Genomic DNA, 16,828 nt, shown 5'->3' with positions numbered 1-16,828 from the left:
ATTCACTAAGATGTTGAAGATTAGACTAAAGATCAGTTTAAGAAGGAAAAAATTTTTTTTGGAGAGAAAATTTATTCTGTGTGAGTTCTTTTCAGTATGTTCTAGAAATAATTGTGTGTGTGTCTATATGTGTGAAAGCATCTTCAAGGCATGCAGCCCCCTTCCCATGTTCAGTACTCACATCTGCTCAAACTTAAGACAACTGGTTAAATGCTATCTTGGAGAAAAGGATGAAAGCATCCAAGACAACCAAATCAATTTGCTTTTCAAAAGTGGTACTAGGAGTTCAAGCTATAGTACAGCAGGTTAAGAATCTAGCCTTATCTCTGTGGTGGTGTGAGTTCGATGCCCAAAGCAGTGGGTTAAGGATCAGGGGTTGTGTCAACTATGGCCTAGTTCAAAGCCGAGGCTTGGATTCGATCCCTGGCTGGGGAACTTCCATATGCCTGTGGGTGTGCAATAAATAAATAAATAAATAAATAAATAAACAAACAAATGAAATTGGAACTAAACAAAGCCAGTAGCTCTAGACAGCACTGAAGAGAAAAATCCACCAGGATCCTGCTTTGGCAGGGCTATAAACAGATCTTAAAGAGTGCCAGTTCTCCAAAGATCAATACAGATGTGGATACAGCCTCAGTCCTGACAATGCAAGAGCAGAGAGCACACTGAAGTGGCTGAGCTCCCCAGAGAAAATACCAGTCCTGGGAAGATATCTGACTGCCTTTTTTTTGCAGCCAGGATGCGGGTATGTTATTAGCCTTGCTGCAGGGCCCGTCTCACCCCCACCCCCAAAACCATGCTCAACAGCCTTGAAGGGGCCAGGGAGCCAGGGGGCCAGGGAGACCATCCAAAGCAACTGCCAACTACCATGGGGTGTCTGTCACCAGACCGTGGGCAGCCCAGATCCACCCGAGGTTTCAAGATAAAATGGGTAGGGACGTTCGGGGATTTGGACTGGTTGCTTTCAGTCCACACACACCCGGGCTCCAGGCTGAGACTCACCAGCCTGAGCTGGCCATCGTGAGGAGGCAGGCTTCCTTCCGCTGGACAGAGTCAGAAGGAAAATGTTCTTAATCATGATTTTGAATTTCAGTGTAAGGTTTGAGATATCCGTGTGACATCTAAATAAAAATGTCTGCTAAGCAGGTTGGATTTAGGTCTGGAGCTCAGAAAACAATTTGGTGCTTGAATATAAATTTGAATTTTCAGAAGAAAAAAAAAAAGCTCCTGGGACTTCCTCATCCACCTGTGGATACTAGAGGGGATCATGCGCTCATACCCTTTCTCCCAATGGCAACACCATGTGGGCTGGGCGTGGGTGGGCCACACTTGCCCAGACACACCCAGGTGTGCACAAGTGTGCGCACACACACACACACACACACATTAAGATTACGCCCGTGCCTACGGGTGTAACCGCCCATACAGACATGTGCTGCCATGGGAACATGGGCACAGAATACATAGCTGGTTCCCCTCATACATATTTTCAAAACAGTGTTTCTTTGGTGATGTCTTTTTTAGTCTCCTTGTTTCCCTGACTACAGGTTGAGAATGATGAAAAGCCTCTGGGTGCTTTTTAGTAGGTTGTTCTCTACTGAACATGGTGGCCGAATGATTGTATTTCTAGTCTGATTCGAAGTCTATTGTAATAATTATATCATTCATCTATTTGCAACCAAACTCAGAATATGTTTGCATAAACTACCACCCTGCCTGAGAATTAAGAATCTTGGATCTCAAGCTCCTCTCCTGCTTTCAAGGACTGCTGTTGCCCCATCCCTCACTGCCTAGACTTTCACTGCCACCTCTGTTCCAGACCCAGGTGGTATTTCTGACCTCTGTGCCTTGTTCATGTCAAGTTCTAATGTAAGGCTCTTCCAATTCCTAACTAACTTCCTATGCTATTTTGAGCAAGTTGTTAAAACTCTCTCAGCCTGTTTCTTTGTTCACCATAAAGAAGCTCCACTGTACTCACCTCAGCAGTGTACATACTAAAATTGGAACTACACAGAGAAGATTAGCATGGCTTCTATGCAAGGATGACACACAAATTCATGCAACATTCCATATTTCTGTCCAGTATCAGATGAATGAATAAAGATGTATATACATATAGATATATAACAGAATATTACCAAGTCATTAAAAAGAATGGAATAATGCCATTTATAGCAACATGGATGGACCCAGAGTTGATCATACTAAATGAAATAAGCCAGACAAAGATAAATATCATATGATAAAACTTATCACAATCTTATTAACTTATCACATGATATCATTATCACAATATTAAAAAAAGATACAAATGAACTTATTTACAAAACAAAAATAGACTCACAGACATAGAAAATAAACTTAAGGTTTCTGAAGCAGAAAGGAAGGAGAAGGATAAATTAGGAGTTTGGGATTAACATATGCATTACTACTATATATATAATAAATAACCAACAAAACCTACTATATAGCACAGGGAACCATACTCAGTATTTTATAATAACCTGTAAGGAAAAGAATCTGAAAAGAATATATACATATATGTATATACACACATTATTAAGAATATAGGAATATGGGAGTTCCCTTTGTGACTCTGGGTTGGAAACAGGTTCCAACCCTGGCCTCGCTCATTGTGTTGGGATCTGGCATTGCTGCAAGCAGTGGCATAGGGGATGCAGCTTGGATCTGGTGTTGCTGTGTTGTCAGCTCTGATTTGATCCCCAGCCTGGGAACTTCCATATGCCATGGGTGAAGCCCTAAAAAGACAAAAGAAAAAGAAAAAAGATGTAAGAAAAAAAGATATATGTATATATTCTGTATTGCACACCTGAAACAAACACAGTTTCATACTTCAATTAAAACTTCATACTTCAATTAAAACAACAGAGATTAACAACAATAAAAAGAGGCTCCATTGGTCATTGGAGCTACCATTTACTGCCCTAAATATTTCGCACATGTTTTCTCAAATCCTCCTAGTATCTATTTAAAGGGATATTATTGTTACCATTGTACGGATGAACAAACTGAGACTGAAAGAGGCTAAATAAATCACCCAAAGATACACAGCTAGTGAGGAACAAAGAGGGAATTCAAAACTATGAAAGGAAAACTCCTTGTTTTCCTCTACTTTACCCACCTCTCTGACTAGATGTGTGGGTTTTTACCCCAACACCATACAATTCTCCAACAAAGTGGTACATCCTGCAATTTGAACCAGTTCTGGCACTATCAACCTAGGACTAGCATTCAGATCCCACAAGGGCTCTTGTCCACGAACTGCCCCTTACTTCAGAATGCCAGTTGCCTATCTCTGGTTGTTACCTGCACTTCTAATCTACGGACTGTAAATCAAGGTTCTCATGACCCCCTTCACAGGTTTGATAACTTGCTAGAATAGATCCTAGAACTCTCAGGGAAACACTTAAATGTATCAGTTTATTTTCTTATAAACAATACAGATAAATGTCCAGATCAAGAGATACATAGCAGAAGGTCCAGAAGGGTCCCAGGCACAGGAGTTTCTGTCACTGTGGAGTTGGGATACAGCATGTGGTTACATTCACCAAACAGGAAGTTCTCTGAACCTCATACTTTAGGGACTTTTATGGAGGCTTCAAGACATAGGCATGATTGGTGATTAACTAATGCTACCTCTAGCCCTTTCCCCTTCACTGGAGGTTGTAAGGGATGAGGACAAAAGTTGGTTCCCCCGGCAACCAACCCATCATCCTTAATAGCTTTCAAAAAACACCTCATTAAAATAAGCTCAGGTGTGGTTGAAAGGGCTTCTTACAAATAACAAAAGATGTTCTCTACACATTTCTCTGCTCTTATCACTTAGGAAATTCCAAGAGTTCTAAGGGACCTCTGTGCTCAGTACACATTTGATGCACAAATTCTTCAGTATGCCTCCTTTCAAGAATTGGAGCTTAATTCCTTTCCCTTTGAGTGTGGTTTGGACTTAGTGATTCTCTTCTAATAAACAAATAGAGCAAAAATGGCAGCATATAACTCCTGAGACTAGATCATTACAGGCATTAGAGCTTCCTCCTTGTCCTTCTTCTCTCTCAGGTCCCTAGCTCTGGGGAAAGCCAGCTGCCATGCTGTAAGGACATTCAGCCTGATGGAGAAGCGCATGTGGCAAGAACTGAGGCTTTCTGCCACCAGCCATGTGTGTGAGCTGTCTCAAAAGAGCATCCTGCAGGCTTATCCAAGCTTTCAAATGGCTGCAACCCAGCCAAGTCGTGATTGCAGCCTCATGAGAGACCCAAAACTGGACCTACCCAGCTAAGCTATGCTAGCATTCCTGATAAACAAAGATTTTGAATCATTTTAAGCTGCTAAATTTGAAGCAGTTTGTCACATAACAAAAGACAGCTAATGGACAAGCCTAGCTGCAAAATATCCCAAGCAATGTTTCACGCACACAATCTCCTTTTTCCTACTTACGTTCCTGTAAGTGCATGACTCTGAAAGTCTAGAAAGCTATGAGATGGAAGAAGCCAGCCTGAATCACCTGGAGGAGAGGTACCCTAGAAAGCCAGCCCTACTGTGTTAAACCACAGGCTTGGGGCCTGTGTGTTTCAGTAGCTGATCTTACTTACTCTGTTAATAACCCTCCTTTATACTTCTACTAGCATGTATTGTTCTTTACCATCTATGATGGAATTACTTCCATAAAGTTCTTTTTTTTTTTCCATCTGATCTACAAGTTGCTTTCTTATTTGAGTGATTATCAAATGAGCGATTAGAAAATGTGTATGCCTGGCATTATGCGCTTTGCCGGCAAACCTCAATTAAGTCTTACAATAACCCTCTAAAGTAGATTCTGTTATTATTTTGATTTTTCAGATGTGGCCTCTGAAGCTAAAAGAGCTTAAGTAACTTGCTCAAGATCCCACAGCCCAGAAGAGGCAAACCTGACAAGCGTTCAGATTTCCAGATTTGAGCTCTTAGCCACTTCAGTCTACTCCCTCCCAGAAGGTCTCCCCAGGGACACCCCCCCCCCCCACACACACACACACTGTGCCCAACAAAGCCTCTTGCATACAGTAGTTGTTTAATTAATGTTTTCGGCTGCATGAATAAGTCAATAAGCAAATGGTAACATGTTAAGAGGAGAAATGTCATAAAAGTTCACAAATAATCAAAAACCTTTGTTGTCTCGAGACATTTTTTTCCTCATACAAATGCCTCTTTTTACTTGTATGCCTCTGAACTTTAGGGTGTTAGTGGCTGGGACACAGAAAGAGATTCATTCACTGGATGAAAAGCATGCTTTAGAGAATGCTAAGAAATCCTCTATAATGCCTTCCATTTCCAGATAAACAGCCACAAGTGCTTCAGGACATCAAACACATTCGGGACTGTTCAGAAGCGCCGACTCACTAAGGAAAGTGGCTGAAAGCCACAGGCACATCTTAAGCAGAAGACAGTGAGGACCGAACCGATGGGTCCCTGTTATACTAAAAACCTGTGTCCATTCAGGAACCTCAGCAGTGGGACAAAGGCCGGATTGTTCCCTCCAGAACAATTCGATAGCGCAATGGAAGAGTGGGTGCCCTGTGTACTGAGGAAAAAAGGCAGTAAATGAGTCCCTGGCACCACCACAACAGGTCAGCCTTAACAAAGATGGGATGGAGCTCCCTGCCAAAAACCTCACAGTCTCAGCGAGCTTGCTCTGTGAGCGCAAACTCTATCAGGTTTAAACTAAAACAGCTAAATTTCCAAAACATGCAGCCCGTGCACCATGAGAAGAAAAAGACTATCCCTTCCTAGGCAGGTAGGTAAGCAGTAAATAGCCTCAAACCCTTTTAATGAAAGCAGAGCCCAGGCCTTCCTTTCCGATTTGTTCAGAATTGGCATTAGTTTCAAGTCATCTTATTTCCACCTAAAGTTCAAACCTGTTTATTACAATTGTCCCAAAGCAAAGCTGCTTCAACTTTCCTTACTGTAAAGTTTTTTTTTTTTTTTTTTTTCCCCGAAATGAAAAAACATTGAAAGTGGTGAGCTCTGGGGAGAGAAAGAGAGATTGAAATAGAAGGAGAGGAATATTTGTTTTCTATTTTTGCCTTCTGGAATTCATTTCTTACCTTGTATACTTATTAATTTTATTTTATTAGAGTTCATCAGAGACAGGATTATGATCATGTGGGTCTTCATTTTTCTATCACTGTTTCAAAAAAAATAAAATAGTATGCTTTGTAAGCTTTATAACTGCAAATCTCTGCCCTCAACAACACGTTTTGTTCCTGTAAACAAAAGCTTTGCTTCTCAGAGAGAAGTCCATTTGATGTGCATTTCTTGAAGTAGAATATTACAGAACACCTTCACCAAACCAAAAAAAAAAAAAAAAAAAAAAGTTGGTTATTGGGTTTTCCTGTTATTTTAGTATTTCTTAAAGTGGTATAACCATGTGTTACTCTTTATAAAGATTTATGATTTCTGAGTTGGGGTGATTTTCCCCCCAGAGGACATTCTTCTAGATCTAGAAACATTTTTGGTTGTCATAATTAGGTGGGTGGGTCCTACCAGCAGCAAGTGGATAAGGGCCACTAACATCCCACAGGGCACAGAATAGTCTCCTCCCAACAGAGAATTATCTGGTCCAAAATACCAATGGTGTCTAGGTTAAAAAACACTGATGTAGACACAAAGACTCTGTCGTCTAACTTGTAGAATTTCACCCTAAAGCTGTGCTCACAGTAACTGATTAGACTAGTGGTGGGGAGAATGGTGAGCTCTTATTTGTTTGGATGACACTCCAAGTGTGAGGTTGTGGTTAGCCAGATTCAGGGGCAGCTGTTTGGGTCCATTCAAGGCACACGATACACAGACATACAAGGCTTTAAAACAGAATTGAATCTACCTTTATTCTTTATTCATTTATTTAACAAATATTCATTGAATCTCTGCTATCCCATCAGGTAGACACAGTTTATAAGAGAAATTGCCCTCCATGTAGGAACACATCTACTTTAAATAATAATTTAAAAAAAGAGACGTACCCAGGTCATGTCAAAATACTACAATCAAGATTTTGGCTAGGGTATTTCTTTGGAGACTTGATATGAAATGAGAATGAAACTGACATGTTTAGATAGTTTATATATTCAATGTACACACAATTAATTTCCAGCATGACTTATTGTGTCCTGCAGTCATTAAAAATAAACTCCTATCCCTTTAGAAAACCCGGATCCTCAAAGGACATCAGTACAGGAGGCTAAAGGAGGCTACACAAACCAAGGAAGAATTTAAGCCTGGGACATGGACAGCAAGAGTTTCTGGTAGTTTCATTTTGTATTTCTGACTGGTCCCCACCCTAACCAGTTATCTCGGGACAGGAAGTACTCCTGGACTTCCCTCCGCAGCTAGAATAGCCGGAAGGACATGACCATGTGGACCCCGGACTGGACTTGGCTCCTCACTCTGAACAGAGTCATTAGGAAAGTTCGTGAACTCTCCCTCCCTAAGCAATCATGAATTCACACATAATTCTCCCCCATCAAAGTGAGCCTTGTGAAAACACCTCCCTTAAACTTAAAGAAATCCCAGCAGAATGAATTCTCTCAGAACTTATAATAGTTGTAGCATTATTGATCCATGAACAATTAAATTTTTGGAATTAGTGCCTAAGAACACAAAGGAAGAATCTGTACTTTTTCTCAAGTCCCTGTAGAGTATCTCATTCCAACAAAAGCAAGTTACACTTTTTTTCTGTGATTTAGCAAAAGCACCATTTCCAACTACCAAAAGTAACCACTTAAAAGAGTTTTTTTGTTTACTTATGATTCAGAAATTTTTTCCTAATAAAAAGTACAGCTACAAAATATTAAGATCAGAAAAATGTATTCACAAAAAAATATATTGCCAATGCATTTTCTCCCATTTTTGGTTGTCTTCAAGGAAAACTGTAGGTTAGAAGAGCAGCATCAACACCAACACAACTGGACCAAAACAATAGCTGACCCAGAGATGGCTGAACCCACTGAGGGAAGGTCAGAGCAGGTTCAGCCTGACCTCCCTGCTAGGCAGGAGTCTGTGAAGGATTCTGTCTGTTTCAGACTGTCCCAGCTGCAACCGTTCCTGGTTGATCCTGCCTCCACTACCCTGATGGAGCTTAGCTTGGAGACCAACACCAGTTCTGTAGGTGACCAAAGTTCTGGTCAGATCCAAATCCTACTGTCATTCTCAAAGTTTGGGATGTCCCGGTCTAGCCTTGAAATAACCTAGATCATTTTGGGCCATAGCAGTGGATGCTGGGTCCAGGACCAGCCCAGGAGTCTTGGATCCACCACATATCTACTCAAATCAAAGGGCTTTGACTAGAACTAGAAAAATGATGGGGAAAGCAGCAAACCATCTGCCTGGCTGCATTCAACCCAGGGTTAGTCACAATAGGTGTTCAACCCCTGGTCCTGTGTAATCAATCAAAGACAACTGCCACTAAGAACTAAAAACCTGGGCAGGCTGTCTGGTTTTAAATCATGCCTTGTGTCACTTTGGAACTATGGAACAAGTTAAACCTCAACATGCTCCTTTACTTTAACTCATTCCAGTTTCTCAAATGAGAACGAAAGAAACATCAGAAGTTATCCATCAGCAGTGCAATAGGCTCCACACTGGGCCAAGCACTATGTTCTCTCTCTTAACACAGAAGTTCCTTTTACTTATAGATTTAATGCAAACCCTGTGTTTTGTTAAATGGTGGCACATGTATTTGTTTATTTACTATGTGCTGTGCAGTGTCCTAAGTAATTTATAAACATGAATATATTTATATCTATGTATTTATATATTTACATGTACATTTATCATAAAATAAGGATGTACTTTGTTTTCTGACTGAATCTATTTTTTTAAGTTTTACAATGTTGTGCCTATTTTTAAAAACATTTTTATTGTTTTAGTAATATGTGCACATTTTTTTTTTTTTTTTTTTTTTTTTTTTTTTTTTTTTTTGTCTCTTGTCTTTTTGTTGTTGTTGTTGTTGCTATTTCTTGGGCCGCTCCCGCGGCATATGGAGGTTCCCAGGCTAGGGGTCTGATCGGAGCTGTAGCCACCGGCCTACGCCAGAGCCACAGCAACGCGGGATCCGAGCCGCGTCTGCAACCTACACCACAGCTCACGGCAACGCCGGATCGTTAACCCACTGAGCAAGGGCAGGGACCGAACCCGCAACCTCATGGTTCCTAGTCGGATTCGTTAACCACTGCGCCACGAACGGGAACTCCCATATGTGCACATTTTAATAAAGTACTAAGTTTTTTGAAGAAAAAGTGAATTATATTACTGTCCTCTTCTAGATCCAGTCTTCTGAAGTAACACCAATGGCACCAATGTGGACTAAGCCTTCTGAAGGGGTTATGAGCAAAAGATTTTAAAGAAAATGCAAGACTCAAAGCAAACCATTAGCATGAGGTAAAGAGTAACAATCTCTCAGGTAAAGAAAAAAATTGAGAGATGAAGTGGAAAACAGGATAAAGGAAAAGACTTATGCCCCCAGCACTGAAAGAGGCTAAATGCACAGCTGAGCTGAGCTGATTTATTTATTTATTTATTTAGGCCATGCCTGCAGCGTGCAGAAGTTCTGGGTCCAGGGATCAAACCCATGCCACAGCAGTGACAGTGCCGGATCCTTAACCCACTAGTCATCAGGGAACTTTATGAGTTGAATTTTTAAGTTAATGCTGTTGAGTGAAGAATGGACCATAGGTCAGCAGACCTGAGAGGTGGGTGGCAGGGACAATGTGAAATTGTAGGCTTTCCATAATTAATCTGTGAGTTTCTAATGGCACAGAAAGAGCACCTGATGGTTCTCTTCAACAGGTATTTCCTCTCAAGAGTTAGCCACATGACCTTTTGAAAACAGTCCAGTTACCCCAAGCTCCAATACCCAAAGGATCCCTGGTATTGCATTTGAACAGTCACCAGTGCAGAAAGGAAATCTTATCCCTCTTCTCTGGGGAGAGGAATGGAGTGGCCCAAAAGGCAAATCCAGAAACAGTTCGCCCACTGAGACCGAGCATCTTCCAAGAGCCTCCTTTCTCCCCTGTGATGTGTTCAGGAGGCATCTGGCCTGACCTTTAAGAAGGCTTTGAAGCCAAGGGAAGCTCACAGGTGCCCTGGAGAATGGGCTCTAGGGTGGTCAGAGCCACCGTATCCTTTGTGGAACTAAAATTCAGCACAACATAATAGATAGGATTTTGAGTTGAGGGATTAACTGGAAAATAAAGAAGGGAGTAATCTGGTCAGAAAAATACTATAAATTCTGCAGGGTCATGATTGCAACCCTCAGAATAAAATGAAGGCATCAGGCTCCAGGGACTGCCTTTACAGCTGCGAAAATGTTACAGACTGAGCATCTTTGTCTTTCAAAGAGACCCAAACAAAGATCAAATGATGGAGGGGGTGGGGAGTGGGAATGTAGAAATCCCTAGCTTGGTGACCCTGACGTGGCCTGTGATTTGGAAACTTTGCTGTATCACATAATAATCAGTCTCTTAGGCCTTTAAAAATACATGTGTTAATTGTCATTTCATACCTGCATAGACTATTAACCTCTCCCCATACCTAATTAATAATTCTTAATGAAGGCAGGTGTCTTAACTTAAACTTCAAAGCGTTGGAAATACTAATGGGATGTGAAGATGATATTTGTCCAAGGCAGTGGTTTGGCATCCTGACTGCACATTAGAATCACCTGGAGAGTTTTAAAATATTGATGCCTGGAATCCATCTTCTGAAATTCTGGTTTAATTGTTCTGTGGTGAGGCTAGGTTATTTCTATTATTTTTAGCACTTTCCCAGGAGATGTGAATGTGCAGGCAGCCATGAGAAACATAGATGTGGTATCACTGGGATCCTAAGCCCTTCTAAGCAACACCCCACTTCCTATAAGATGAAAGAAAGGAAAGCAGAATAAGTAACCCTTTAATGCAGCTGGGGCCCCCAATCTCACTGCAGCACTGTAGTCAGCTGGGTGGGAGCTAATGATGAATGCTTTAGCACATACACTCCTGGATAGCCAACCACCAAAGCCAAATGAAGAGCTAATTCTTGCTCTCCATCCCCATGTCCAATTTCCACACTCAGTTGTTACCACTCCCACAAGAGAGACAACCACATCCACCAGCAAAAAAACAGAATAAACAGGACATATTTGCAATTCCTATTTCAACCCAGAAAGAATTAGTATCCCAAAATAAAAGGAAATGCAAATCAATAAGAAAAAGGCAACACCCCAATGGAAAAGTGAGCAAAGGATGCAGACAACTAATAAAAAAAGAAGCCTTGAATGAACATTAAACATATGAAAAGAGCTTCGACTTCTGTAGTAATCAGAGAAATGCCAATTATAATCACATAGATACCATTTCACACTCATCAGAATGATTAAAATCCAAAAGTAGTATCAAAGTTTAGCAGGGATGTTGAGGAATAAGAACTCTGCTGTATTACTTAGGGGTGTAAATTTGCACAACTCAGAAGAGCAATTTTTCAATATCTGCTAAATAGTAATGCAAAAGATGCTCACACCCGTCAAGGAAACAATTTTCCTTTCAGGTATTTGTTGCTCAGACAGATACAGAAGGAGATACCCACAAGGGTGTCCACTGCAACCTTCTTTGTAACGTAATTAGGTTGGAAGGGTTAATACCCTCCAACAGTAGAGCAGAGAGTTGTGGTTTCCTCATCAGACAATGAAATCATATACTCAGTTGAAATGGATAAATGACATCTACATATTTCAACACGGATTAATCTAAAAAGTAATGTTGAATGAAAAGGGCAAGTTACAAAAAGTCATTCTCAGTACGATAGACTTAATGTAAAATGCTTAACACAAACACAATAATACAGATACGCATAAACAAATATGTAGAAAAAGTATAAAAACATGAGCAGGAAAAATGCACATGAACAGTAAGAAAGTTATTACCTTTGGGAAGAGGTAATATCTCCCTGGGCGATGAGGAAGGCATTTCCACTGCAACTAAAATGTCTTTCTTTCTCCCTCCCTTCCTTCCTTCCTTTTATACCATTATTTGTTAATTTGAAGCAAATGTGGCCAAATGTTCATTTAAAAACCTGGGTATAGGTAAATGTGTACTTATAGTTTTATCTGTATCTTATCGTACATTTGAAATATTTAATAATTAACTTAAATTTTTTTCTTTTTATTATTTTTGCTTCTAATAATTTTTTTTAAAACTTTCTAAGAGGAACAAAAAGAAGCCACAAGCATCTCCTTCAATAAGAGCTTTGGTGTATTTCCTCTCTCTTCCTTCAATGCTAAGATAGCGAATCAGGTGTAATGAAGTCTGTTACTGGCTGCCAGGACCCACCTGCTGATTGGGGCGGAAAACTGGGGGGTCTCAGGTGACCTATCCCCCAGCCACCACACTAGGCTCATGCTGCATTATCAATGTCTTTTCAGTAACTCCCACTTTGGAACGTCGGAGAGATTTAACCTAACTTTCAGAGTAACAAACAAACTTGGAGTGAAGGACTCTCCTTATTTCCATAATTGGTGTTTTACGTGGCCAAATTAAAGTTGTATTTAACTTACATTTGATGTGTTTCAAATGCTCTGGCCCCTACAAAAGATTGGGTTATGAGTCATTGATGTACAACTGGAGAGGATATTGGAAACATCTGGGGAACCAGTGCTATGGAGCACCTGATGGACGAGGAAACCCCGACTAGAAAGGCAGGGAGGCTTCGAAGAGCCTGCGTTGTGCCACTGCTGGAGCCAGGGCCCTGGGCTCATGACTCCCTGCTCTGAGACCCCAGGTTGCCCAGGTGGTCTTTTTATGGACAGGTGACACATTCTCAGAGCAGAAAACTAGAAGATGTTGAAACTATTTGCCTGTCTCTTTTTCTCTCCATGGTGTTATTTTATCTCTACAATTAAAATTTACAGAAACTATGCTGCTAAACATTTTAGGTAACCAGTTTATTTGAAGAAGGAAATAAAAGAAAATAGCTTTTTTTTTTAATCATTGCTTTCAGCCATGTCTGATCAAATCATCCATTCCATTACTTAGTGTCATTTTAGACAGACAAGATATCTCTGAGGTCACTTTTAGTTATTAAAATGTGTCCAAACTTATCTCATAAGAAGTTCAGAGCTCTTCTCTCCTTCCCCAGGGTAGACTTGGAGAGTACGTATGTATGTGTTGGGTGCAGGGAAGGGACTTGGCTCTGACACTGCCAGGCCCTTGCTTCTTAGGCCCTAGCTAACCTGTTGGGGAGCCTTGATTTTTTTTTTTTTTTTTTTTTTTTTTTTTTCTTTTTAGGACCGAACCAGCAGCATATGGAATTTCCCAGGCTAAGGGTCGAATTGGAGCTACAGCTGCCAGCCTACACCACAGCCACAGCAATGCAGGATCTGAGCCACATCTGCAACCTACACCACAGCTCACGGCAATGCCAGATCCTTAACCCACTGACTGAGGTCAGGGGTCAAGCCCCCATCTTCACGGATACTAGTTGGGCTCGTTACCACTGAGCCATGATGGGAACTCCTGTTGGGGGCTTTTGAAAGGGGCAAGGGAAGCTTAAGAAATCTGCTTCTACTGTTACCGGTCCTCTGTTGGGAATGGGGTTTGCTGGTCTCACACTGTTTTGCTGTGATTCTCCCTGAAACTAGAGGCCTCTGTTAATTTCAGGGACACTAAGAGCCCATCTGGTGCCTTGGCCACTGAGAAAGGGTCCCCAGGGAACCTACTGGGATGATGGAAATGTTCTATACCTTGTCCTGCTCTCCCCTAAAGCACCCACAGGAATAGTCCAAACTCTTCAGCCAAGCCCATCGGGGCTGAGGGTAGCACGGAGAGAGGATTGCTTGAGAACACTGGCTACATATGCATGGATTTTCCAGGTTCCTCTGCCACCCAAGCACACAGAGGCACTGAGATGCCTTCCCTGATTCAGTGTAGCTGCCAAAAAGAGGTTGAGTCTCTCACAAACTCAGATAAGGCCTGGCTTTTACCCTGAGAGGAATCTGTTCTAATCTATTAAAACCACAGGCCGGCCACTGAACCCCATGAATAATTTAGCAGCACCTGCCTCAGCGTTCTTTCAGCGGGGAGTGAGGGAAAGAGGGAAAGGAACAATGGACCTCACCCATCCAGGTAGTAATGTCTAAAGGAGAGGGAGGAAGCATTCAAAGCACTCATTCAAATAGCTCTTTGTTCTTATAGGTAGGAAGGAAAAGAAGATGTGCCCGTCCTAATAAAAAGAATTTTTTTTTAAGAAAGAAGGTCACCAGGAAGTTACCTCTGGAGAAAGAGTAATCCCCGCATGTGACCACGTCTGCTCCCTACAGCCTTTACCTGTCCCCACTGACTTAATTTTCTCAGGCTTAGGAAGTGATTCTATCTGAGGAGGCCTGTGTTTGGTGTTTTACACCAAGGGGACTATAAGCATTCAACCCCTGAAAGGATGCTGTCCTTAAAAAGAGTGCCATCAGAGTTTCCCGCTGTGGCACAACGGGATCAGTGGCATCTTGGGAGTGCTAGGATGCAGGTTCGATCCCCAACCTGGCACAGTGTGTTAAAGATCGTCACTGCTGCAGCTGCAGCTTAGGTTGCATCTGTGGCTCTCCCTGGCCCAAGAGCTCCAAATGCTGCGGGGTGGCAAAAAAAAAAAAAAAAAAGTGCCATCCTTGGGGGGATAAATTAGGAGTTTGGGATTAACATATACATACTATATGTAAAATAGATAACCAACAAGGTCCTACTGTATAGAACAGGAAACTATATTCAGTGTTTTATAATAACCTAGAGGGGAAAAGAATCTGAATAACTAAATCACTTTGCTGTATACCTGAAAATAACATAACATTGTAAATCAACTTTATTTCAATTTAAAAAAAAATTTTTTTAATAAGACAGCACTACCCATACCAAATAGGTCTTTTGGCTCTTTGGACCTTATTCAGGGATGTTCCATTCTGAATGAAATCCGCCACATTTCAGTTCCTTTCAGTTTAGAGACCTTAAGCAGTTAAAGATCTGTTTCTTAGGTCTTATTTAAAATTCTGTTTTTAGTGTCAAAATTTTCAAACCTTAGAGAGGTCACCAGATGTATCTTTGGATATATATTAATGTGAACTATGTAGATCCTGGTAAAAACCATGGAATACTTTGATTAGGTACTACAATCCATATTTTAATGTTATCTCAATTTTTTTATGTTGCTGGGGTGTTTCATAATCAATATGTATTCTGTGCTTGAAAGATGTTTCCAGTTCACACTGATCAGGAGTTACAGAACTGACACACAGTCAATATACACTGCACTTGCACCTTGTAAATGTAGAGGCCTAGCTCTGTCAAACACTAAAAATAACATTCTGAGGGTAATGTAGGATATCCAGGGAGAGGTTTCTTTATAGGGTCAACAAGAGGTCCATTTTTTTTTAACCATTAAAATATGTATGTATTTATTTTTTCCTCTTAGTTTAAATTTTCCAGACATAATTTCCCTTTCAAATGTGGAGTGGATACTTACATTTTATGTCATTCATGTTAGTTAAAATTCTCCTCTTAAAATATTATCAAAAAACCCAAACTATCATGTTCTCTGGCTTTCTGTTCAAGTTGCAAGGAGAAACCTGTTTCACAATCCAGAGAGGAAAGGATGAATCACAATTATCTCAGAAGAGAAGAGCACATGGACCTGAAATATTTATAACATGAGCAGGTCAAGGATAAGTGCATTTAGGGTGATTGTATGTACGCCATTAACAGGATGCACAGCCTAATGATTTACAGAAAAAGTGACAGTTGCAAATAACATAAGCCTCTCTAGCTAAATATACATCCTCCATATGTCTCTGCAAACATTGCAGAACATGTGTTATTAGCAGTTTTCACAGTGATGGTTTTAAAGAACTGCCACATCCCTTTGCAGAAGTGAGTGGCTGGTTCATTCTACCAATGTGGATGTGACTCAAGGCTCTAATTTCCCACTAGAGAGACAGACAAGAATTCCAGGAACCCAATCAGAAATCCGCCATCGGGACCCCCAAGCTGCTAAAGATGTGGTGATATTGGCAGATCATGTACCATGCTCCATCTCCTCACCTTATCCTTTTGGCGGGTTTAGCAGAGGCATCTTCTCTAGAGATAGTGAGAATTGACCCATCAGTTCCAATAGGGAACTTTGCTTCAGAGGGAGTTTTAAATCAGAGAAACCCCTTGCTTTTCCCTCCTGTGTATCCCTTTTCCTAACTCAGAGGGACATCAATGAAGACTTCAGTGTCCTTTCAGCTGGAGCTTTTATTTCTCTGGCTACCAGAAACCCCCTCAGTGAATATTCTTTTTTTCCCCAGGGGAACTTCAGATGACTTTAGTACTCTTATTCTACTCAGGTGTCTATTAATTTTCCCTACATCTTTATATATATATATATATATATTTTTTTTTGTCTTTTTGCTATTTCTTGGGCCACTCCTGCAGCATATGGAGGTTCCCAGGCTAGGGGTCCAATCGGAGCTGTAGCCACTGGCCTAAGCTAGAGCCACAGCAACGCGGGATCCGAGCCGCGTCTGCAACCTACACCACAGCTCACGGCAACGCCGGATCGTTAACCCACTGAGCAAGGGCAGGGACCAAACCTGCAACCTCATGGTTCCTAGTCAGATTCGTTAACCACTGAGCCATGATGGGAACTCCTCTTTTTATATTTTGAATAATTTATATTTCTGGGCTTTTAGTTTTTTTATTTTTTATGATTTTTATTTTTTCCATTATAGTTGATTTACTGTGTTCTGTCAATTTCTACTGTACAGCAAAGTGACCCAGTC

General features: G+C 41.0%; 1 long non-coding RNA gene and 1 other non-coding gene across 2 annotated transcripts in view; one reads left to right on the top strand and one right to left on the bottom strand.

Annotated features, from left to right (window-relative positions):
• LOC106508926 (uncharacterized) overlaps positions 1-16,828 on the bottom strand; it is a 138,297-nt gene that overhangs the window by 97,918 nt on the left and 23,551 nt on the right. The gene's annotated exons all lie outside the window — the stretch shown is intronic.
• On the top strand, positions 1,974-2,080 carry LOC146404795 (U6 spliceosomal RNA). Its single transcript, XR_014842680.1, has one exon. It is a non-coding gene; the product is annotated as a U6 spliceosomal RNA (small nuclear RNA).

This window comes from Sus scrofa, chromosome 3, assembly GCF_054392235.1.
Source record: "Sus scrofa isolate SSC_HxYL_T2T_F1_AM1 chromosome 3, Sscrofa_HxYL_maternal_Yorkshire_Landrace_v2.0, whole genome shotgun sequence".
Classification (NCBI taxonomy): domain Eukaryota; kingdom Metazoa; phylum Chordata; class Mammalia; order Artiodactyla; family Suidae; genus Sus; species Sus scrofa.
This window is presented reverse-complemented; position numbering and strand designations above follow the sequence as displayed.